Below are 22,929 nucleotides of genomic sequence, written 5' to 3' on the forward strand. Positions count from 1 at the left end.
CTCATGCTGACTTTGAGAGTGCAAATTTAATTGGCACTGGACTTTTGAAACTGCAAAAATTGCTGTTATTTCTGAAAGTTATTAGATTATAGCATTCTGCAGGGAGAAGTTAACAAACAGGAAATATTTTGTGAATTGGAAGTAATTAAACATGACCACAAAACTATTGTGATACAATGCAGGACAAGACCAGGAGAGAGTTTTTACATTAACTGAAAATCTAGCAAAAATTCTTGAAAGTTGACGACGGCAATTGCAATTTGGCAAACACGACGTTGTCACGGTTCATCCACTTTCCCAAAATCACCCTGCATTCTTTATACTTTTTTCCTGTCGTTCATTGGGAACAAAAACACCTTGAGACAAAGTTGAAGCCCAGGCAGGGACTGAAACCCATCGATCTTCAGATTAAAAGTCAGATGCTCTACCGACTTTGCTTTCAGGGCCCATTCCAAACGCAGACTTATAGCTCACTTCAAAGTCTCATATTGTATATTTTGAATTTCCTTCAATGGTAATTCAGCCTCACCAGCACATTTCCCTCGCAAGCAGACTGGCAGCCTCCCTTTGGCTTCCTTTCTCAAATTCTTCAGCTTGTTCTCGCTTTTTACCAGTGACTTGTGATTTGACAACTGTTTACCCAGGGACCTGCACTGGGACTTCAAGACTTTGAAGATTACGTTTAGTTCGGTGAGATCTGAGTGGGAAGCTACAGAGACAAAGATTGTATTTTGAGAGAGGGAATAAAAGGTATCATCTGGTGTTTGTTGTGGCAGTGCGTGAACGTAAATAAATTCATCTAGTAAACTAGCGAATTATGCAAATCGCAAAGTTTCAGGATATAAATAGATCTGTCAGCACCACATCATCATGGAAAATAACCCTATCCTTTATACCGCCCGAGTCGTTCTTGCAAACGTGCAGCAACATAAATCGTTCAATATAAAAGCAAATTACTGCGGATGTAAAATCTGAAAGAAAAACAGGAAATGATGGAAAATCTCAGCGGGTCTGGCACCACCTGTGAAGAGAGAACCGAGTTAACATTTCGAGTCCGGGTCACTCTTCGTCACAGTAAATCAATTAATCATTCAATCGTTGCTCACAGATGTCGCTAAAAAACATTCAAAATGTTCCTTCAGGATTACCGGAGGTAAATCCTGTCATGCATTCAAAGAAAATACTGCGGATGTTGCAAATCTGCATGAGAAGCTAAACATGATAGGATTGAAGCTCAAAAATTCAGAGGATATATGTGGAGCCAGACACAGAGTTAACATTTCAAATCCGTGTGATCCTTAATCAGAGCTGAAGTGAGGAGTAAATGCAATGGAGTAGATGAGATGGAGTAGATGAGAAAATGGAAGTTGCGTGAAAAATGGAGCTATGAAAGGTTTGACATAAGAGTAGGGAGAGCATCTTCAAGGGTAGTGCCATGGAGAAGTTGCCAATAAACTCTGCATTCACCATTAAATTGGGAGCTTTTCACAACAGGTATAAAGGCACTGCTGAGATTTGAACTCAGGATCTCCTGTTTACTAGACAGGCGCTTTAACCATCTAAGCCACAGCGCCTACTTGCACACCAGCTCTGCAAGTTTGGAGCAGATTTCCATCATTTTGATTACCGCTCAGTATTGTTGATTTCTCATGCTGACTTTGAGAGTGCAAATTTAATTGGCACTGGACTTTTGAAACTGCAAAAATTGCTGTTATTTCTGAAAGTTATTAGATTATAGCATTCTGCAGGGAGAAGTTAACAAACAGGAAATATTTTGTGAATTGGAAGTAATTAAACATGACCACAAAACTATTGTGATACAATGCAGGACAAGACCAGGAGAGAGTTTTTACATTAACTGAAAATCTAGCAAAAATTCTTGAAAGTTGACGACGGCAATTGCAATTTGGCAAACACGACGTTGTCACGGTTCATCCACTTTCCCAAAATCACCCTGCATTCTTTATACTTTTTTCCTGTCGTTCATTGGGAACAAAAACACCTTGAGACAAAGTTGAAGCCCAGGCAGGGACTGAAACCCATCGATCTTCAGATTAAAAGTCAGATGCTCTACCGACTTTGCTTCCAGGGCCCATTCCAAACGCAGACTTATAGCTCACTTCAAAGTCTCATATTGTATATTTTGAATTTCCTTCAATGGTAATTCAGCCTCACCAGCACATTTCCCTCGCAAGCAGACTGGCAGCCTCCCTTTGGCTTCCTTTCTCAAATTCTTCAGCTTGTTCTCGCTTTTTACCAGTGACTTGTGATTTGACAACTGTTTACCCAGGGACCTGCACTGGGACTTCAAGACTTTGAAGATTACGTTTAGTTCGGTGAGATCTGAGTGGGAAGCTACAGAGACAAAGATTGTATTTTGAGAGAGGGAATAAAAGGTATCATCTGGTGTTTGTTGTGGCAGTGCGTGAACGTAAATAAATTCATCTAGTAAACTAGCGAATTATGCAAATCGCAAAGTTTCAGGATATAAATAGATCTGTCAGCACCACATCATCATGGAAAATAACCCTATCCTTTATACCGCCCGAGTCGTTCTTGCAAACGTGCAGCAACATAAATCGTTCAATATAAAAGCAAATTACTGCGGATGTAAAATCTGAAAGAAAAACAGGAAATGATGGAAAATCTCAGCGGGTCTGGCACCACCTGTGAAGAGAGAACCGAGTTAACATTTCGAGTCCGGGTCACTCTTCGTCACAGTAAATCAATTAATCATTCAATCGTTGCTCACAGATGTCGCTAAAAAACATTCAAAATGTTCCTTCAGGATTACCGGAGGTAAATCCTGTCATGCATTCAAAGAAAATACTGCGGATGTTGCAAATCTGCATGAGAAGCTAAACATGATAGGATTGAAGCTCAAAAATTCAGAGGATATATGTGGAGCCAGACACAGAGTTAACATTTCAAATCCGTGTGATCCTTAATCAGAGCTGAAGTGAGGAGTAAATGCAATGGAGTAGATGAGATGGAGTAGATGAGAAAATGGAAGTTGCGTGAAAAATGGAGCTATGAAAGGTTTGACATAAGAGTAGGGAGAGCATCTTCAAGGGTAGTGCCATGGAGAAGTTGCCAATAAACTCTGCATTCACCATTAAATTGGGAGCTTTTCACAACAGGTATAAAGGCACTGCTGAGATTTGAACTCAGGATCTCCTGTTTACTAGACAGGCGCTTTAACCATCTAAGCCACAGCGCCTACTTGCACAGCAGCTCTGCAAGTTTGGAGCAGATTTCCATTATTTTGATTACCGCTCAGTATTGTTGATTTCTCATGCTGACTTTGAGAGTGCAAATTTAATTGGCACTGGACTTTTGAAACTGCAAAAATTGCTGTTATTTCTGAAAGTTATTAGATTATAGCATTCTGCAGGGAGAAGTTAACAAACAGGAAATATTTTGTGAATTGGAAGTAATTAAACATGACCACAAAACTATTGTGATACAATGCAGGACAAGACCAGGAGAGAGTTTTTACATTAACTGAAAATCTAGCAAAAATTCTTGAAAGTTGTCGACGGCAATTGCAATTTGGCAAACACGACGTTGTCACGGTTCATCCACTTTCCCAAAATCACCCTGCATTCTTTATTCTTTTTTCCTGTCGTTCATTGGGAACAAAAACACCTTGAGACAAAGTTGAAGCCCAGGCAGGGACTGAAACCCATCGATCTTCAGATTAAAAGTCAGATGCTCTACCGACTTTGCTTCCAGGGCCCATTCCAAACGCAGTCTTATAGCTCACTTCAAAGTCTCATATTGTATATTTTGAATTTCCTTCAATGGTAATTCAGCCTCACCAGCACATTTCTCTCGCAAGCAGACCGGCAGCCTCCCTTTGGCTTCCTTTCTCAAATTCTTCAGCTTGTTCTCGCTTTTTGCCAGTGACTTGTGATGTGACAACTGTTTACCCAGGGACCTGCACTGGGACTTCAAGACTTTGAAGATTACGTTTAGTTCGGTGAGATCTGAGTGGGAAGCTACAGAGACAAAGATTGTATTTTGAGAGAGGGAATAAAAGGTATCATCTGGTGTTTGTTGTGGCAGTGTGTGAACGTAAATAAATTCATCTAGTAAACTAGCAAATTATGCAAATCGCAAAGTTTCAGGATATAAATAGATCTGTCAGCACCACATCATCATGGAAAATAACCCCATCCTTTATCCCGCCCGAGTCGTTCTTGCAAACGTGCAGCAACTTAAATCGATCAATATAAAAGCAAATTACTGCGGATGTAAAATCTGAAGAAAATCAGGAAATGATGGAAAATCTCAGCGGGTCTGGCACCATGTGTGAAGAGAGAACCGAGTTAACATTTCGAGTCCGGGTCACTCTTCGTCACAGTAAATCAATTAATCATTCAATCATTGCTCACAGATGTCGCTAAAAAACATTCAAAATGTTCCTTCAGGATTACCGGAGGTAAATCCTGTCATGCATTCAAAGAAAATACTGCGGATGTTGCGAATCTGCATGAGAAGCTAAACATGATCGAATTGAAGCTCAAAAATTGAGAGGATATATGTGGAGCCAGACACAGCGTTTCAAATCCGTGTGATCCTTAATCAGAGCTGAAGTGAGGTGTAAATGCAATGGAGTAGATGAAATGGAGTAGATGAGAAAATGGAAGTTGCGTGAAAAATGGAGCTATGAAAGGTTTGACATAAGAGTCGGGAGGGCATCTTAAATGTTAGTGCCATGGAGATTTTGCCAATAAACTCTGCATTCACCATTAAATTGGGAGCTTTTCATAACAGATTCCTTGTTTTGACGTAAAGGTATAAATGCACTGCTGAGATTTGAACTCAGGATCTCCTATTTACTAGACAGGCGCTTTAACCATCTAAGCCACAGCACCTACTTGCACACCGGCTCTGCAAGTTTGGAGCAGATTTCCATTATTTTGATTACCGCTCAGTATTGTTGATTTCTCATGCTGACTTTGAGAGTGCAAATTTCATTGGCACTGGACTTTTGAAACTGCAAAAATTGCTGTTATTTCTGAAAGTTATTAGATTATAGCATTCTGCAGGGAGAAGTAAACAAACAGGAAATATTTTGTGAATTTGAAGTAATTAAACATGACCACAAAACTATTGTTATACAATGCAGGACACGACCAGGAGAGAGTTTATACATTAACTGAAAATTTAGCAGAAATTCTTTAAAGTTGTCGACGCCAATTGCAATTTAGCAAACACGACGTTGTCACAGTTCATCCACTTTCCCAAAATCACCCTGCATTCTTTATTCTTTTTTCCTGTCGTTCATTGGGAACAAAAACGCCTTGAGACAAAGTTGAAGCCCAGGCAGGGACTTAACCCATCGATCTTCAGATTAAAAGTCAGATGCTCTACCGACTGCGCTTCCAAGGCCCATTCCAAACGCAGTCTTATAGCTCACTTCAAAGTCTCATATTGTATATTTTGAATTTCCTTCAATGGTAATTCAGCCTCACCAGCACATTTCCCTCGCAAGCAGACTGGCAGCCTCCCTTTGGCTTCCTTTCTCAAATTCTTCAGCTTGTTCTCGCTTTTTACCAGTGACTTGTGATTTGACAACTGTTTACCCAGGGACCTGCACTGGGACTTCAAGACTTTGAAGATTACGTTTAGTTCGGTGAGATCTGAGTGGGAAGCTACAGAGACAAAGATTGTATTTTGAGAGAGGGAATAAAAGGTATCATCTGGTGTTTGTTGTGGCAGTGCGTGAACGTAAATAAATTCATCTAGTAAACTAGCGAATTATGCAAATCGCAAAGTTTCAGGATATAAATAGATCTGTCAGCACCACATCATCATGGAAAATAACCCCATCCTTTATACCGCCCGAGTCGTTCTTGCAAACGTGCAGCAACATAAATCGTTCAATATAAAAGCAAATTACAGCGGATGTAAAATCTGAAAGAAAAACAGGAAATGATGGAAAATCTCAGCGGGTCTGGCACCACCTGTGAAGAGAGAACCGAGTTAACATTTCGAGTCCGGGTCACTATTCGTCCCAGTAAATCAATTAATCATTCAATCGTTGCTCACAGATGTCGCTAAAAAACATTCAAAATGTTCCTTCAGGATTACCGGAGGTAAATCCTGTCATGCATTCAAAGAAAATACTGCGGATGTTGCAAATCTGCATGAGAAGCTAAACATGATAGGATTGAAGCTCAAAAATTCAGAGGATATATGTGGAGCCAGACACAGAGTTAACATTTCAAATCCGTGTGATCCTTAATCAGAGCTGAAGTGAGGAGTAAATGCAATGGAGTAGATGAGATGGAGTAGATGAGAAAATGGAAGTTGCGTGAAAAATGGAGCTATGAAAGGTTTGACATAAGAGTAGGGAGAGCATCTTCAAGGGTAGTGCCATGGAGATGTTGCCAATAAACTCTGCATTCACCATTAAATTGGGAGCTTTTCACAACAGGTATAAAGGCACTGCTGAGATTGAACTCAGGATCTCCTGTTTACTAGACAGGCACTTTAACCATCTAAGCACCTACTTGCACACCAGCTCTGCAAGTTTGGAGCAGATTTCCATCATTTTGATTACCGCTCAGTATTGTTGATTTCTCATGCTGACTTTGAGAGTGCAAATTTAATTGGCACTGGACTTTTGAAACTGCAAAAATTGCTGTTATTTCTGAAAGTTATTAGATTATAGCATTCTGCAGGGAGAAGTTAACAAACAGGAAATATTTTGTGAATTGGAAGTAATTAAACATGACCACAAAACTATTGTGATACAATGCAGGACAAGACCAGGAGAGAGTTTTTACATTAACTGAAAATCTAGCAAAAATTCTTGAAAGTTGTCGACGGCAATTGCAATTTGGCAAACACGACGTTGTCACGGTTCATCCACTTTCCCAAAATCACCCTGCATTCTTTATTCTTTTTTCCTGTCGTTCATTGGGAACAAAAACACCTTGAGACAAAGTTGAAGCCCAGGCAGGGACTTAAACCCATCGATCTTCAGATTAAAAGTCAGATGCTCTACCGACTTTGCTTCCAGGGCCCATTCCAAACGCAGACTTATAGCTCACTTCAAAGTCTCATATTGTATATTTTGAATTTCCTTCAATGGTAATTCAGCCTCACCCTCACATTTCCCTCGCAAGCAGACCGGCAGCCTCCCTTTGGCTTCCTTTCTCAAATTCTTCAGCTTGTTCTCGCTTTTTGCCAGTGACTTGTGATGTGACAACTGTTTACCCAGGGACCTGCACTGGGACTTCAAGACTTTGAAGATTACGTTTAGTTCGGTGAGATCTGAGTGGGAAGCTACAGAGACAAAGATTGTATTTTGAGAGAGGGAATAAAAGGTATCATCTGGTGTTTGTTGTGGCAGTGTGTGAACGTAAATAAATTCATCTAGTAAACTAGCAAATTATGCAAATCGCAAAGTTTCAGGATATAAATAGATCTGTCAGCACCACATCATCATGGAAAATAACCCCATCCTTTATCCCGCCCGAGTCGTTCTTGCAAACGTGCAGCAACATAAATCGATCAATATAAAAGCAAATTACTGCGGATGTAAAATCTGAAAGAAAATCAGGAAATGATGGAAAATCTCAGCGGGTCTGGCACCATGTGTGAAGAGAGAACCGAGTTAACATTTCGAGTCCGGGTCACTCTTCGTCACAGTAAATCAATTAATCATTCAATCATTGCTCACAGATGTCGCTAAAATACATTCAAAATGTTCCTTCAGGATTACCGGAGGTAAATCCTGTCATGCATTCAAAGAAAATACTGCGGATGTTGCGAATCTGCATGAGAAGCTAAACATGATCGAATTGAAGCTCAAAAATTGAGAGGATATATGTGGAGCCAGACACAGCGTTTCAAATCCGTGTGATCCTTAATCAGAGCTGAAGTGAGGAGTAAATGCAATGGAGTAGATGAAATGGAGTAGATGAGAAAATGGAAGTTGCGTGAAAAATGGAGCTATGAATGGTTTGACATAAGAGTCGGGAGGGCATCTTAAATGTTAGTGCCATGGAGATTTTGCCAATAAACTCTGCATTCACCATTAAATTGGGAGCTTTTCATAACAGATTCCTTGTTTTGACGTAAAGGTATAAATGCACTGCTGAGATTTGAACTCAGGATCTCCTGTTTACTAGACAGGCGCTTTAACCATCTAAGCCACAGCACCTACTTGCACAACAGCTCTGCAAGTTTGGAGCAGATTTCCATTATTTTGATTACCGCTCAGTATTGTTGATTTCTCATACTGACTTTGAGAGTGCAAATTTCATCGGCACTGGACTTTTGAAACTGCAAAAATTGCTGTTATTTCTGAAAGTTATTAGATTATAGCATTCTGCAGGGAGAAGTAAACAAACAGGAAATATTTTGTGAATTTGAAGTAATTAAACATGACCACAAAACTATTGTTATACAATGCAGGACAAGACCAGGAGAGAGTTTATACATTAACTGAAAATTTAGCAGAAATTCTTTAAAGTTGTCGACGCCAATTGCAATTTAGCAAACACGACGTTGTCACAGTTCATCCACTTTCCCAAAATCACCCTGCATTCTTTATTCTTTTTTCCTGTCGTTCATTGGGAACAAAAACGCCTTGAGACAAAGTTGAAGCCCAGGCAGGGACTTAACCCATCGATCTTCAGATTAAAAGTCAGATGCTCTACCGACTGCGCTTCCAAGGCCCATTCCAAACGCAGTCTTATAGCTCACTTCAAAGTCTCATATTGAATATTTTGAATTTCCTTCAATGGTAATTCAGCCTCACCAGCACCTTTCCCTCGCAAGCAGACTGGCAGCCTCCCTTTGGCTTCCTTTCTCAAATTCTTCAGCTTGTTCTCGCTTTTTACCAGTGACTTGTGATTTGACAACTGTTTACCCAGGGACCTGCACTGGGACTTCAAGACTTTGAAGATTACGTTTAGTTCGGTGAGATCTGAGTGGGAAGCTACAGAGACAAAGATTGTATTTTGAGAGAGGGAATAAAAGTATCATCTGGTGTTTGTTGTGGCAGTGCGTGAACGTAAATAAATTCATCTAGTAAACTAGCGAATTATGCAAATCGCAAAGTTTCAGGATATAAATAGATCTGTCAGCACCACATCATCATGGAAAATAACCCCATCCTTTATACCGCCCGAGTCGTTCTTGCAAACGTGCAGCAACATAAATCGTTCAATATAAAAGCAAATTACTTCGGATGTAAAATCTGACAGAAAAACAGGAAATGATGGAAAATCTCAGCGGGTCTGGTACCACCTGTGAAGAGAGAACCGAGTTAACATTTCGAGTCCGGGTCACTCTTCGTCACAGTAAATCAATTAATCATTCAATCGTTGCTCACAGATGTCGCTAAAAAACATTCAAAATGTTCCTTCAGGATTACCGGAGGTAAATCCTGTCATGCATTCAAAGAAAATACTGCGGATGTTGCAAATCTGCATGAGAAGCTAAACATGATAGGATTGAAGCTCAAAAATTCAGAGGATATATGTGGAGCCAGACACAGAGTTAACATTTCAAATCCGTGTGATCCTTAATCAGAGCTGAAGTGAGGAGTAAATGCAATGGAATAGATGAGATGGAGTAGATGAGAAAATGCAAGTTGCGTGAAAAACGGAGCTATGAAAGGTTTGACATTAGAGTCGGGAGGGCATCTTCAAGGTAAGTGCCATGGAAATTTTGCCAATAAACTCTGCATTCACCATTAAATTGGGAGCTTTTCATAACAGGTTACTTGTTATGACAGAAAGGTATAAAGGCACTGCTGAGATTTGAACTAAGGATCTCCTGTTTACTAGACTGGCGCTTCAACCATTTAAGCCACAGCACCTACTTGCACACCAGCTCTGCAAGTTTGGAGAAGTTTTCCATTATTTTGATTACCGCTCAGTATTGTTGATTTCTCATGCTGACTTTGAGAGTGCAAATTTAATTGGCACTGGACTTTTGAAACTGCAAAAATTGCTGTTATTTCTGAAAGTTATTAGATTATAGCATTCTGCAGGGAGAAGTTAACAAACAGGAAATATTTTGTGAATTGGAAGTAATTAAACATGACCACAAAACTATTGTGATACAATGCAGGACAAGACCAGGAGAGAGTTTATACATTAACTGAAAATCTAGCAAAAATTCTTGAAAGTTGTCGACGGCAATTGCAATTTGGCAAACACGACGTTGTCACGGTTCATCCACTTTCCCAAAATCACCCTGCATTCTTTATTCTTTTTTCCTGTCGTTCATTGGGAACAAAAACACCTTGAGACAAAGTTGAAGCCCAGGCAGGGACTGAAACCCATCGATCTTCAGATTAAAAGTCAGATGCTCTACCGACTGCGCTTCTAGGGCCCATTACAAACACAGTCTTATAGCTCACTTCAAAGTCTCATATTGTATATTTTGAATTTCCTTCAATGGTAATTCAGCCTCACCAGCACATTTCCCTCGCAAGCAGACTGGCAGCCTCCCTTTGGCTTCCTTTCTCAAATTCTTCAGCTTGTTCTCGCTTTTTACCAGTGACTTCTGATGTGACAACTGTTTACCCAGGGACCTGCACTGGGACTTCAAGACTTTGAAGATTACGTTTAGTTCGGTGAGATCTGAGTGGGAAGCTACAGAGACAAAGATTGTATTTTGAGAGAGGGAATAAAAGGTATCATCTGGTGTTTGTTGTGGCAGTGTGTGAACGTAAATAAATTCATCTTGTAAACTAGCAAATTAAGCAAATCGCAAAGTTTCAGGATATAAATAGGTCTGTCAGCACCACATCATCATGGAAAATAACCCCATCCTTTATCCCGCCCGAGTCCTTCTTGCAAACGTGCAGCAACATAAATCGTTCAATATAAAAGCAAATTACTGCGGATGTAAAATCTGAAAGAAAAACAGGAAATGATGGAAAATCTCAGCGGGTCTGGCACCACCTGTGAAGAGAGAACCTAGTTAACATTTCGAGTCCGGGTCACTCTTCGTCCCAGTAAATCAATTAATCATTCAATCGTTGCTCACAGATGTCGCTAAAAAACATTCAAAAAGTTCCTTCAGGATTACCGGAGGTAAATCCTGTCATGCATTCAAAGAAAATACTGCAGATGGTGTGAATCTGCATGAGAAGCTAAACATGATAGGATTGAAGTTTAAAAATTCAGAGGATATATGTGGAGCCAGACACACCGTTAAAATTTCAAATCCGTGTGATCCTTAATCAGAGCTGAAGTGAGGAGTAAATGCAATGGAGTAGATGAGAAAATGGAAGTTGCGTGAAAAATGGAGCTATGAAAGGTTTGACATTTGAGTCGGGAGGGCATCTTCAAGGTAAGTGCCATGGAAATTTTGCCAATAAACTCTGCATTCACCATTAAATTGGGAGCTTTTCATAACAGGTTACTTTTTTTGACAGAAAGGTATAAAGGCACTGCTGAGATTTGAACTAAGGATCTGCTGTTTACTAGACAGGCGCTTCAACCATTTAAGCCACAGCACCTACTTGCAGACTCCTTCTGCAAGTGTGGAGCAGATTTCCATTATTTTGATTACCGCTCAGTATTGTTGATTTCTCATGCTGAATTTGAGAGTGCAAATTTCATCGGCACTGGACTTTTGAAACTGCAAAAATTGCAGTTATTTCTGAAAGTTATTAGATTATAGCATTCTGCAGACAGAAGTAAACAAACAGGAAATATTTTGTGAATTTGAAGTAATTAAACATGACCACAAAACTATTGTGATACAATGCAGGACAAGACCAGGAGAGAGTTTATACATTAACTGAAAATCTAGCAGAAATTCTTGAAAGTTGTCGATGCCAATTGCAATTTGGCAAACACGACGTTGTCACAGTTCATCCACTTTCCCAAAATCACCCTGCATTCTTTATTCTTTTTTCCTGTCGTTCATTGGGAACAAAAACGCCTTGAGACAAACTTGAAGCCCAGGCAGGGACTTAAACCCATCGACCTTCAGATTAAAAGTCAGATGCTCTACCGACTGCGCTTCCAGGGCCCATTCCAAACACAGTCTTATAGCTCACTTCAATGTCTCATATTGTATATTTTGAATTTCCTTCAATGGTAATTCAGCCTCACCAGCACATTTCCCTCGCAAGCAGACCGGCAGCCTCCCTTTGGCTTCCTTTCTCAAATTCTTCAGCTTGTACTCGCTTTTGACCAGTAACTTGTGATGTGACAACTGTTTACCCAGGGACCTGCACTGGGACTTCAAGACTTTGAAGATTACGTTTAGTTCGGTGAGATCTGAGTGGGAAGCTACAGAGACAAAGATTGTATTTTGAGAGAGGTAATAAAAGATATAATCTGGTGCTTGTTGTGGCAGTGTGTGAACGTAAAAAAATTCATCTAGTAAACTAGCAAATTATGCAAATCGCAAAGTTTCAGGATATAAATAGATCTGTCAGCACCACATTATCATGGAAAATAACCCCATCCTTTATACCGCCCGAGTCGTTCTTGCAAACGTGCAGCAACATAAATCGTTCAATATAAAAGCAAATTACTGCGGATGTAAAATCTGAAAGAAAAACAGGAAATGATGGAAAATCTCAGCGGGTCTGGCACCACCTGTGAAGAGAGAACCGAGTTAACATTTCGAGTCCGGGTCACTCTTCGTCCCAGTAAATCAATTAATCATTCAATCGTTGCTCACAGATGTCGCTAAAAAACATTCAAAAAGTTCCTTCAGGATTACCGGAGGTAAATCCTGTCATGCATTCAAAGAAAATACTGCAGATGGTGCGAATCTGCATGAGAAGCTAAACATGATAGGATTGAAGTTTAAAAATTCAGAGGATATATGTGGAGCCAGACACAGCGTTAAAATTTCAAATCCGTGTGATCCTTAATCAGAGCTGAAGTGAGGAGTAAATGCAATGGAGTAGATGAGAAAATGGAAGTTGCGTGAAAAATGGAGCTATGAAAGGTTTGACATTAGAGTCGGGAGGGCATCTTCAAGGTAAGTGCCATGGAAATTTTGCCAATAAACTCTGCATTCACCATTAAATTGGGAGCTTTTCATAACAGGTTACTTTTTTTGACAGAAAGGTATAAAGGCACTGCTGAGATTTGAACTAAGGATCTGCTGTTTACTAGACAGGCGCTTCAACCATTTAAGCCACAGCACCTACTTGCAGACTCGTTCTGCAAGTTTGGAGCAGATTTCCATTATTTTGATTACCGCTCAGTATTGTTGATTTCTCATGCTGAATTTGAGAGTGCAAATTTCATCGGCACTGGACTTTTGAAACTGCAAAAATTGCAGTTATTTCTGAAAGTTATTAGATTATAGCATTCTGCAGACAGAAGTAAACAAACAGGAAATATTTTGTGAATTTGAAGTAATTAAACATGACCACAAAACTATTGTGATACAATGCAGGACAAGACCAGGAGAGAGTTTATACATTAACTGAAAATCTAGCAGAAATTCTTGAAAGTTGTCGATACCAATTGCAATTTGGCAAACACGACGTTGTCACAGTTCATCCACTTTCCCAAAATCACCCTGCATTCTTTATTCTTTTTTCCTGTCGTTCATTGGGAACAAAAACGCCTTGAGACAAACTTGAAGCCCAGGCAGGGACTTAAACCCATCGACCTTCAGATTAAAAGTCAGATGCTCTACCGACTGCGCTTCCAGGGCCCATTCCAAACACAGTCTTATAGCTCACTTCAATGTCTCATATTGTATATTTTGAATTTCCTTCAATGGTAATTCAGCCTCACCAGCACATTTCCCTCGCAAGCAGACCGGCAGCCTCCCTTTGGCTTCCTTTCTCAAATTCTTCAGCTTGTACTCGCTTTTGACCAGTAACTTGTGATGTGACAACTGTTTACCCAGGGACCTGCACTGGGACTTCAAGACTTTGAAGATTACGTTTAGTTCGGTGAGATCTGAGTGGGAAGCTACAGAGACAAAGATTGTATTTTGAGAGAGGTAATAAAAGATATAATCTGGTGCTTGTTGTGGCAGTGTGTGAACGTAAAAAAATTCATCTAGTAAACTAGCAAATTATGCAAATCGCAAAGTTTCAGGATATAAATAGATCTGTCAGCACCACATTATCATGGAAAATAACCCCATCCTTTATACCGCCCGAGTCGTTCTTGCAAACGTGCAGCAACATAAATCGTTCAATATAAAAGCAAATTACTGCGGATGTAAAATCTGAAAGAAAAACAGGAAATGATGGAAAATCTCAGCGGGTCTGGCACCACCTGTGAAGAGAGAACCGAGTTAACATTTCGAGTCCGGGTCACTCTTCGTCCCAGTAAATCAATTAATCATTCAATCGTTGCCCACAGATGTCGCTAAAAAACATTCAAAAAGTTCCTTCAGGATTACCGGAGGTAAATCCTGTCATGCATTCAAAGAAAATACCGCAGATGGTGTGAATCTGCATGAGAAGCTAAACATGATAGGATTGAGCTCAAAAATTCAGAGGATATATGTGGAGCCAGACACAGCGTTAACATTTCAAATCCGTGTGATCCTTAATCAGAGCTGAAGTGAGGAGTAAATGCAATGGAGTAGATCAGATGGAGTAGATGAGAAAATGGAAGTTGCGTGAAAAATGGAGCCATGAAAGGTTTGACATTAGAGTCGGGAGGACATCTTCAAGGTCAGTGCCATGGAGATTTTGCCAATAAACTCTGCATTCACCATTAAATTGGGAGCTTTTCATAACAAGTTACTTGTTTTGACAGAAAGGTATAAAGGCACTGCTGAGATTTGAACTAAGGATCTCCTGTTTACTAGACTGGCGCTTCAACCATTTAAGCCACAGCACCTACTTGCACACCAGCTCTGCAAGTTTGGAGCAGATTTCCATTATTTTGATTCCCGCTCAGTATTGTTGATTTCTCATGCTGACTTTGAGAGTGCAAATTTAATTGGCACTGGACTTTTGAAACTGCAAAAATTGCTGTTATTTCTGAAAGTTATTAGATTATAGCATTCTGCAGGGAGAAGTTAACAAACAGGAAATATTTTGTGAATTGGAAGTAATTAAACATGACCACAAAACTATTGTGATACAATGCAGGACAAGACCAGGAGAGAGTTTTTACATTAACTGAAAATCTAGCAAAAATTCTTGAAAGTTGTCGACGGCAATTGCAATTTGGCAAACACGACGTTGTCACGGTTCATCCACTTTCCCAAAATCACCCTGCATTCTTTATTCTTTTTTCCTGTCGTTCATTGGGAACAAAAACACCTTGAGACAAAGTTGAAGCCCAGGCAGGGACTGAAACCCATCGATCTTCAGATTAAAAGTCAGATGCTCTACCGACTGCGCTTCTAGGGCCCATTACAAACGCAGTCTTATAGCTCACTTCAAAGTCTCATATTGTATATTTTGAATTTCCTTCAATGGTAATTCAGCCTCACCAGCACATTTCCCTCGCAAGCAGACCGGCAGCCTCCCTTTGGCTTCCTTTCTCAAATTCTTCAGCTTGTTCTCGCTTTTTACCAGTGACTTGTGATGTGACAACTGTTTACCCAGGGACCTGCACTGGGACTTCAAGACTTTGAAGATTACGTTTAGTTCGGTGAGATCTGAGTGGGAAGCTACAGAGACAAAGATTGTATTTTGAGAGAGGGAATAAAAGGTATCATCTGGTGTTTGTTGTGGCAGTGTGTGAACGTAAATAAATTCATCTTGTAAACTAGCAAATTATGCAAATCGCAAAGTTTCAGGATATAAATAGATCTGTCAGCACCACATCATCATGGAAAATAACCCCATCCTTTATCCCGCCCGAGTCCTTCTTGCAAACGTGCAGCAACATAAATCGTTCAATATAAAAGCAAATTACTGCGGATGTAAAATCTGAAAGAAAAACAGGAAATGATGGAAAATCTCAGCGGGTCTGGCACCACCTGTGAAGAGAGAACCGAGTTAACATTTCGAGTCCGGGTCACTCTTCGTCCCAGTAAATCAATTAATCATTCAATCGTTGCTCACAGATGTCGCTAAAAAACATTCAAAAAGTTCCTTCAGGATTACCGGAGGTAAATCCTGTCATGCATTCAAAGAAAATACTGCAGATGGTGCGAATCTGCATGAGAAGCTAAACATGATAGGACTGAAGTTCAAAAATTCAGAGGATATATGTGGAGCCAGACACAGCGTTAAAATTTCAAATCCGTGTGATCCTTAATCAGAGCTGAAGTGAGGAGTAAATGCAATGGAGTAGATGAGATGGAGTAGATGAGAAAATGGAAGTTGCGTGAAAAATGGAGCTATGAAAGGTTTGACATTAGAGTCAGGAGGGCATCTTCAAGGTAAGTGCCATGGAAATTTTGCCAATAAACTCTGCATTCACCATTAAATTGGGAGCTTTTCATAACAGGTTACTTTTTTTGACAGAAAGGTATAAAGGCACTGCTGAGATTTGAACTAAGGATCTCCTGTTTACTAGACAGGCGCTTGAACCATTTAAGCCACAGCACCTACTTGCACACCAGCTCTGCAAGTTTGGAGCAGATTTCCATTATTTTGATTACCGCTCAGTGTTGTTGATTTCTCATACTGACTTTGAGAGTGCAAATTTCATTGGCACTGGACTTTTGAAACTGCAAAAATTGCTGTTATTTCTGAAAGTTATTAGATTATAGCATTCTGCAGGGAGAAGTAAACAAACAGGAAATATTTTGTGAATTTGAAGTAATTAAACATGACCACAAAACTATTGTGATACAATGCAGGACAAGACCAGGAGAGAGTTTATACATTAACTGAAAATTTAGCAGAAATTCTTGAAAGTTGTCGACGCCAATTGCAATTTGGCAAACACGACGTTGTCACAGTTCATCCACTTTCCCAAAATCACCCTGCATTCTTTATTCTTTTTTCCTGTCGTTCATTGGGAACAAAAACGCCTTGAGACAAACTTGAAGCCCAGGCAGGGACTTAAACCCATCGACCTTCAGATTAAAAGTCAGATGCTCTACCGACTGCGCTTCCAGGGCCCATTCCAAACACAGTCTTATAGCTCACTTCAATGTCTCATATTGTATATTTTGAATTTCCTTCAATGGTAATTCAGCCTCACCAGCACATTTCCCTCGCAAGCAGACCGGCAGCCTCCCTTTGGCTTTCTTTCTCAAATTCTTCAGCTTGTACTCGCTTTTGACCAGTAACTTGTGATGTGACAACTGTTTACCCAGGGACCTGCACTGGGACTTCAAGACTTTGAAGATTACGTTTAGTTCGGTGAGATCTGAGTGGGAAGCTACAGAGACAAAGATTGTATTTTGAGAGAGGGAATAAAAGATATAATCTGGTGCTTGTTGTGGCAGTGTGTGAACGTAAAAAAATTCATCTAGTAAACTAGCAAATTATGCAAATCGCAAAGTTTCAGGATATAAATAGATCTGTCAGCACCACATCATCATGGAAAATATCCCCATCCTTTATCCCGCCCGAGTCGTTCTTGCAAACGTGCAGCAACATAAATCGATCATTATAAAAGCAAATTACTGCGGATGTAAAATCTGAAAGAAAAACAGGAAATGATGGAAAATGTCAGCGTGTCTGGCACCACCTGTGAAGAGAGAACCGAGTTAACATTTCGAGTTCGGGTCACTCTTCGTCCCAGTAAATCAATTAATCATTCAATCGTTTCTCACAGATGTCGCTAAAAAACATTCAAAAAGTTCCTTCAGGATTACCGGAGGTAAATCCTGTCATGCATTCAAAGAAAATACTGCAGATGTTGCGAATCTGCATGAGAAGCTAAACATGATAGGATTGAAGCTCAAAAATTCAGAGGATATATGTGGAGCCAGACACAGCGTTAACATTTCAAATCCGTGTGATCCTTAATCAGAGCTGAAGTGAAGAGTAAATGCAATGGAGTCGATGAGATGGAGTAGATGAGAAAATGGAAGTTGCGTGAAAAATGGAGCTATGAAAGGTTTGACATAAGAGGAGGGAGGGCATCTTCAAGGTTAGTGCCATGGAGATTTTGCCAATAAACTCTGCATTCACCATTAAATTGGGAGCTTTTCATAACAGATTCCTTGTTTTGACGTAAAGGTATAAAGGCACTGCTGAGATTTGAACTCAGGATCTCCTGTTTACTAGACAGGCGCTTTTACCATCTAAGCCACAGCACCTACTTGCAGACTCCTTCTGCAAGTTTGGAGCAGATTTCCATTATTTTGATTACCGCTCAGTATTGTTGATTTCTCATGCTCACTTTGAGAGTGCAAATTTCATCGGCACTGGACTTTTGAAACTGCAAAAATTGCAGTTATTTCTGAAAGTTATTAGATTATAGCATTCTGCAGACAGAAGTAAACAAACAGGAAATATTTTGAGAATTTGAAGTAATTAAACATGACCACAAAACTACAGTGGTATAATGCAGGACAAGACCAGGAGAGAGTTTTTACATTAACTGAAAATCTAGCAGAAATTCTTGAAAGTTGTCGACGGCAATTGCAATTTGGCAAACACGACGTTGTCACGGTTCATCCACTTTCCCAAAATCACCCTGCATTCTTTTTTTTTTTTTTCTGTCGTTCATTGGGAACAAAAACGCCTTGAGACAAACTTGAAGCCCAGGCAGGGACTTAAACCCATCGACCTTCAGATTAAAAGTCAGATGCTCTACCGACTGCGCTTCCAGGGCCCATTCCAAACACAGTCTTATAGCTCACTTCAATGTCTCATATTGTATATTTTGAATTTCCTTCAATGGTAATTCAGCCTCACCAGCACATTTCCCTCGCAAGCAGACCGGCAGCCTCCCTTTGGCTTCCTTTCTCAAATTCTTCAGCTTTTACTCGCTTTTGACCAGTAACTTGTGATGTGACAACTGTTTACCCAGGGACCTGCACTGGGACTTCAAGACTTTGAAGATTACGTTTAGTTCGGTGAGATCTGAGTGGGAAGCTACAGAGACAAAGATTGTATTTTGAGAGAGGGAATAAAAGATATAATCTGGTGCTTGTTGTGGCAGTGTGTGAACGTAAAAAAATTCATCTAGTAAACTAGCAAATTATGCAAATCGCAAAGTTTCAGGATATAAATAGATCTGTCAGCACCACATTATCATGGAAAATAACCCCATCCTTTCTACCGCCCGAGTCGTTCTTGCAAACGTGCAGCAACATAAATCGTTCAATATAAAAGCAAATTACTGCGGATGTAAAATCTGAAAGAAAAACAGGAAATGATGGAAAATCTCAGCGGGTCTGGCACCACCTGTGAAGAGAGAACCGAGTTAACATTTCGAGTCCGGGTCACTCTTCGTCCCAGTAAATCAATTAATCATTCAATCGTTGCCCACAGATGTCGCTAAAAAACATTCAAAAAGTTCCTTCAGGATTACCGGAGGTAAATCCTGTCATGCATTCAAAGAAAATACCGCAGATGGTGTGAATCTGCATGAGAAGCTAAACATGATAGGATTGAGCTCAAAAATTCAGAGGATATATGAGGAGCCAGACACAGCGTTAACATTTCAAATCCGTGTGATCCTTAATCAGAGCTGAAGTGAGGAGTAAATGCAATGGAGTAGATGAGATGGAGTAGATGAGAAAATGGAAGTTGCGTGAAAAATGGAGCCATGAAAGGTTTGACATTAGAGTAGGGAGGACATCTTCAAGGTAAGTGCCATGGAGATTTTGCCAATAAACTCTGCATTCACCATTAAATTGGGAGCTTTTCATAACAGGTTACTTGTTTTGACAGAAAGGTATAAAGGAACTGCTGAGATTCGAACTCAGGATCTCCTGTTTACTAGACAGGCGCTTTAACCATCTAAGCCACAGCACCTACTTGCACACCAGCTCTGCAAGTTTGGAGCAGATTTCCATTATTTTGATTACCGCTCAGTATTGTTGAATTCTCATACTGACTTTGAGAGTGCAAATTTCATTGGCACTGGACTTTTGAAACTGCAAAAATTGCTGTTATTTCTGAAAGTTATTAGATTATAGCATTCTGCAGGGAGAAGTAAACAAACAGGAAATATTTTGTGAATTTGAAGTAATTAAACATGACCACAAAACTATTGTTATACAATGCAGGACAAGACCAGGAGAGAGTTTATACATTAACTGAAAATTTAGCAGAAATTCTTTAAAGTTGTCGACGCCAATTGCAATTTAGCAAACACGACGTTGTCACAGTTCATCCACTTTCCCAAAATCACCCTGCATTCTTTATTCTTTTTTCCTGTCGTTCATTGGGAACAAAAACGCCTTGAGACAAAGTTGAAGCCCAGGCAGGGACTTAACCCATCGATCTTCAGATTAAAAGTCAGATGCTCTACCGACTGCGCTTCCAAGGCCCATTCCAAACGCAGTCTTATAGCTCACTTCAAAGTCTCATATTGTATATTTTGAATTTCCTTCAATGGTAATTCAGCCTCACCAGCACCTTTCCCTCGCAAGCAGACTGGCAGCCTCCCTTTGGCTTCCTTTCTCAAATTCTTCAGCTTGTTCTCGCTTTTTACCAGTGACTTGTGATTTGACAACTGTTTACCCAGGGACCTGCACTGGGACTTCAAGACTTTGAAGATTACGTTTAGTTCGGTGAGATCTGAGTGGGAAGCTACAGAGACAAAGATTGTATTTTGAGAGAGGGAATAAAAGTATCATCTGGTGTTTGTTGTGGCAGTGCGTGAACGTAAATAAATTCATCTAGTAAACTAGCGAATTATGCAAATCGCAAAGTTTCAGGATATAAATAGATCTGTCAGCACCACATCATCATGGAAAATAACCCCATCCTTTATACCGCCCGAGTCGTTCTTGCAAACGTGCAGCAACATAAATCGTTCAATATAAAAGCAAATTACTTCGGATGTAAAATCTGAAAGAAAAACAGGAAATGATGGAAAATCTCAGCGGGTCTGGTACCACCTGTGAAGAGAGAACCGAGTTAACATTTCGAGTCCGGGTCACTCTTCGTCACAGTAAATCAATTAATCATTCAATCGTTGCTCACAGATGTCGCTAAAAAACATTCAAAATGTTCCTTCAGGATTACCGGAGGTAAATCCTGTCATGCATTCAAAGAAAATACTGCGGATGTTGCAAATCTGCATGAGAAGCTAAACATGATAGGATTGAAGCTCAAAAATTCAGAGGATATATGTGGAGCCAGACACAGAGTTAACATTTCAAATCCGTGTGATCCTTAATCAGAGCTGAAGTGAGGAGTAAATGCAATGGAATAGATGAGATGGAGTAGATGAGAAAATGCAAGTTGCGTGAAAAACGGAGCTATGAAAGGTTTGACATTAGAGTCGGGAGGGCATCTTCAAGGTAAGTGCCATGGAAATTTTGCCAATAAACTCTGCATTCACCATTAAATTGGGAGCTTTTCATAACAGGTTACTTGTTATGACAGAAAGGTATAAAGGCACTGCTGAGATTTGAACTAAGGATCTCCTGTTTACTAGACTGGCGCTTCAACCATTTAAGCCACAGCACCTACTTGCACACCAGCTCTGCAAGTTTGGAGAAGTTTTCCATTATTTTGATTACCGCTCAGTATTGTTGATTTCTCATGCTGACTTTGAGAGTGCAAATTTAATTGGCACTGGACTTTTGAAACTGCAAAAATTGCTGTTATTTCTGAAAGTTATTAGATTATAGCATTCTGCAGGGAGAAGTTAACAAACAGGAAATATTTTGTGAATTGGAAGTAATTAAACATGACCACAAAACTATTGTGATACAATGCAGGACAAGACCAGGAGAGAGTTTTTACATTAACTGAAAATCTAGCAAAAATTCTTGAAAGTTGTCGACGGCAATTGCAATTTGGCAAACACGACGTTGTCACGGTTCATCCACTTTCCCAAAATCATCCTGCATTCTTTATTCTTTTTTCCTGTCGTTCATTGGGAACAAAAACACCTTGAGACAAAGTTGAAGCCCAGGCAGGGACTGAAACCCATCGATCTTCAGATTAAAAGTCAGATGCTCTACCGACTGCGCTTCTAGGGCCCATTACAAACACAGTCTTATAGCTCACTTCAAAGTCTCATATTGTATATTTTGAATTTCCTTCAATGGTAATTCAGCCTCACCAGCACATTTCCCTCGCAAGCAGACCGGCAGCCTCCCTTTGGCTTCCTTTCTCAAATTCTTCAGCTTGTTCTCGCTTTTTACCAGTGACTTCTGATGTGACAACTGTTTACCCAGGGACCTGCACTGGGACTTCAAGACTTTGAAGATTACGTTTAGTTCGGTGAGATCTGAGTGGGAAGCTACAGAGACAAAGATTGTATTTTGAGAGAGGGAATAAAAGGTATCATCTGGTGTTTGTTGTGGCAGTGTGTGAACGTAAATAAATTCATCTTGTAAACTAGCAAATTATGCAAATCGCAAAGTTTCAGGATATAAATAGATCTGTCAGCACCACATCATCATGGAAAATAACCCCATCCTTTATCCCGCCCGAGTCCTTCTTGCAAACGTGCAGCAACATAAATCGTTCAATATAAAAGCAAATTACTGCGGATGTAAAATCTGAAAGAAAAACAGGAAATGATGGAAAATCTCAGCGGGTCTGGCACCACCTGTGAAGAGAGAACCTAGTTAACATTTCGAGTCCGGGTCACTCTTCGTCCCAGTAAATCAATTAATCATTCAATCGTTGCTCACAGATGTCGCTAAAAAACATTCAAAAAGTTCCTTCAGGATTACCGGAGGTAAATCCTGTCATGCATTCAAAGAAAATACTGCAGATGGTGCGAATCTGCATGAGAAGCTAAACATGATAGGATTGAAGTTTAAAAATTCAGAGGATATATGTGGAGCCAGACACAGCGTTAAAATTTCAAATCCGTGTGATCCTTAATCAGAGCTGAAGTGAGGAGTAAATGCAATGGAGTAGATGAGAAAATGGAAGTTGCGTGAAAAATGGAGCTATGA

At 40.0% G+C, this 22,929-nt stretch overlaps 5 non-coding genes across 5 annotated transcripts; all 5 read right to left on the bottom strand.

The window, feature by feature from the left end:
• Positions 1–1,500: 1,500 nt before the first annotated feature.
• Positions 1,501–1,574, bottom strand: trnat-agu (transfer RNA threonine (anticodon AGU)). The gene has a single exon. It is a non-coding gene; the product is annotated as a tRNA-Thr (tRNA).
• A 1,572-nt stretch (positions 1,575–3,146) lies between these two features.
• On the bottom strand, positions 3,147–3,220 carry trnat-agu (transfer RNA threonine (anticodon AGU)). Its single transcript has one exon. It is a non-coding gene; the product is annotated as a tRNA-Thr (tRNA).
• Positions 3,221–8,105: 4,885 nt separating this feature from the next.
• On the bottom strand, positions 8,106–8,187 carry trnat-agu (transfer RNA threonine (anticodon AGU)). Its single transcript has one exon. It is a non-coding gene; the product is annotated as a tRNA-Thr (tRNA).
• Positions 8,188–18,076: 9,889 nt separating this feature from the next.
• Positions 18,077–18,150, bottom strand: trnat-agu (transfer RNA threonine (anticodon AGU)). The gene has a single exon. It is a non-coding gene; the product is annotated as a tRNA-Thr (tRNA).
• A 1,592-nt stretch (positions 18,151–19,742) lies between these two features.
• On the bottom strand, positions 19,743–19,816 carry trnat-agu (transfer RNA threonine (anticodon AGU)). Its single transcript has one exon. It is a non-coding gene; the product is annotated as a tRNA-Thr (tRNA).
• Between the last annotated feature and the right edge of the window lie 3,113 nt (positions 19,817–22,929).

The sequence above is a fragment of the Scyliorhinus torazame genome, chromosome 4 (assembly GCF_047496885.1).
Source record: "Scyliorhinus torazame isolate Kashiwa2021f chromosome 4, sScyTor2.1, whole genome shotgun sequence".
NCBI lineage: Eukaryota > Metazoa > Chordata > Chondrichthyes > Carcharhiniformes > Scyliorhinidae > Scyliorhinus > Scyliorhinus torazame.